Consider the following 3,227-nt stretch of genomic DNA (forward strand, 5'->3'; position numbering starts at 1 on the left):
TCTTCCCCTTCCAATGTCCAAAGCCACACAATCTATATCAATCAAGTATTCACAATAAATTTTTGAAAACAACAATATCCACATCAATTTCTTTGAAAAATGGGTCAATCAACTTAAAACTCATTGGTGAAAATCATTTTGAAAAAGGACTATAATGAATAAGCAAATAAAGACACGTGTGATATTTCATAATAAAGATGTCTCCCAAAATATGAATGAAATTTAATAGCCAATCAAATTTGGCCACAAATAGCAAAATATAAAATGCATCACAGTACAATCTAAATAGCTTTTGGTCCAATTCTGTAATGTCGTATTTGTCCAAGAAACTATCATTTCTAAATAAGGGATAATATAAAAAAATTAATATAAATATAAATAAATAAAAGTAATATAAGTAGCAAATCCTACAAGCTTTTCTTACTCTTGCCTCTGTTTCTTCTCTCTAGCCTACAATTAGGGTTTGTTGATTGGTTCATAATTCTCATTCAAAGACGATCATTTTGAGGAGCTTCAATGGAGAGACCTTTGAGGTCGATGAGGCGGTCGTACTAGAATCACAGACAATTAAACATATGATAGAGGATGACTATGATAACACCATCATCCCTCTACCCAACGTTAATAGCAAGATCTTAGCCAAGGTCATCGAATACTGCAAGCGCCATTGGAGGTTCCTAAAGCTGAAGATAAGACCGCTAAAGAGGATCTAAACACTTTCGATGCTGAATTCGTCAAAGTTGATCAGAGCACCCTTTTCAATATCATGCTGGTTTGGATATTTTTAAATCTTTATGTATATCTTAATTGATTCCTATACGTTTCTTATTACGTTGGTGGGATTGTTCAATTATTGGTGTGTGTGATTGTTTATTGTTTAATTAATTTATCTAAACAACCAGAAAGAGGGAAAAGTCAATAACTTTTTTTATATTCTAAAATTATAGTCAAATAAAGTAAGTGACTCCTATAGAAGTGTCATATAGAAGCTACGGGTGAGTCTTGGTTGTTAATGAAGTAGGTAAGAACCATGAGATATCGGGTTATGATTCCCAATGGAGACAAAAATCACTAGGTAATTTTTCCTCATCTGTCTTAACCTCGTGACAGAGCCACTTAGTACTTGTTGCTGGTGGGAGGTGGCAGGTATCCCGTGGAATTAGTCGAAGTGCGTGAAAGTTGGCCCAGACACCACATTCAGAACTGATGAGGTGCTTTTTTGGCTTGATTTTTTTTTCTTCATTTATGTTTGTTCCTTGTTGTTAGTTGTGTATATTATTAATCTCAACAGTCTTTTGTTTATTAGTCTATTATATAAAGTTGTCTTCTTGTGGGTAGAAGTTTGTAAAATATTAAATCCACGATTTTATTTGTTAATATGTACAACATACCATGTGTAATTTCACAAGTGAGGTCTGGGACCTTACCTCCTACCTTGTGAAGGTAGAGTGGTTGTTTCACAAAGACCCTCTGCTCTAGTAAAACATATTAAAGCATGAACAAATAATCCATTTTAGAAATAGAAAAGAGTAGTATCAAAACCAAAAAGAATGAGCATTTTTATATTTAGAAGTTCTTTAACTTTCCATTTACCCTTAGGGACATTCTCTTGTACGGTGAGGCCTAATGGTTGATGAATGGGTTGAGAACCATGTGGTGATAGAGTTACTTGGTACATGTTGCTGGTGGAAGTTATAGGTATCTCGTGGAATTAGTCGAGTTGTGTACATGCCATTCCAGACACCATAGTCATAAAAAAATGTCATATAACTAAGAAATGCTGAAGTTTTTTTTTGGCTTGATTGTTTTCCTTCATTTCTATTTGTTCCTTGTTGGTAGTTGTGTATGTTATTAATTTCAACAATCTTTGTTTATTTGTCTATACCAAAAAGATGACTTCTAATTGGTAGAATTGTGTAAATTGTTGAAACTATGATTTTACTTGTTAATATGTACAACATACCATGTGTCATTGCACAAGTAGGGTCTGGGACCTTACCTCTTACCTTGTGAAGGTAGAGGGGTAGTTTCCCAAAGACCTTTTGCTCTAGTAAAACATATTAAAGCAGGAACAAATAAGCTATTTTAGAAAAACACAAGATGCAGTATCGAAATAAAAAAGAATGAGCATTTTTATATTTGGAAGTTCTTTAACTTTTCCATTTACCTTTAGTGACGTGATCTTATAGGGGGCGACCTAGTTGTCAATGAAATGGTTAAGAACCATGAGGTCTTAGGTTCAATTTTTAGTGGATACAAAATACTAGGTGATTTTTCCCATCTGTCCTAGTCTTGGTGACAGAGATACCCGGTACCTGTTGCTGGTGGGAGATGGCAGGTATCCCATGGAATTAACGCTACCCCAGACACCACGGTCATAAAAACAGTGTCATATAACTGAGAACGGTTTAAGTGCATTTTTGGCTTGATTGATTTCCTTCATTTCTGTTTGTCCCGTGTTGGTACTTTTGTATATTATTGATCTCAATAGTTTGTGTTTATTATTCTATTCTAAAAAGATGACTTCTTGTTGGTAGAAGTGTGTTTATTATTAAACCCACGATTTTACTTGTTAATATGTACAATATATCATGTTTAATTCGACATGTGGGGTTTGGGATCTTACCCCCTACCTTGTGAAGGTAGAGAAGTTGTTTCCGGAGGACCCTCAGCTCAAGTAAAAGCATATCAGAGCAGTAGCAAATAAGCCATTTCAGAAAAAGAAAATAACAATATCTAAACCATAGAGAATGAACATTTCTATATTTGGAAGTTCTTTATTGTCATGACTTGATCCTCGTCTATTAGAGCATGCCACTAGTGGTAAATGGAAAATGAAAGAACTTCCAAATATAGAAACGTTCATTCTCTATAGTTTAGATATTGTTATTTTCTTTTTCTGAAATGGCTTATTTGCTACTGCTCTGATATGATTTTACTTGAGCTGAGGGTCTTCCGGAAACAACCTCTCTACCTTCATAAGGTAGGGGGTAAGGTCCCAAACCCTACTTGTGGAATTACACATAGTATATTGTACATATTAACAAGTAAAATCGTGGGTTTAATAATATACACAGTTCTACCAACAAGAATTCATCTTTTTGGAATAGAATAATAAACACAGACTAGTGAGATCAATAATAAACAAAACTACCTACAAGGGACAAACAAAAATGAATGAAAACAATCAAGCCAAAAAAGCACTTCATCCGTTCTCAGTTATATGA

This window comes from Solanum tuberosum, unplaced genomic scaffold (assembly GCF_000226075.1).
Source record: "Solanum tuberosum cultivar DM 1-3 516 R44 unplaced genomic scaffold, SolTub_3.0 scf00121, whole genome shotgun sequence".
NCBI classification, from domain to species: domain Eukaryota; kingdom Viridiplantae; phylum Streptophyta; class Magnoliopsida; order Solanales; family Solanaceae; genus Solanum; species Solanum tuberosum.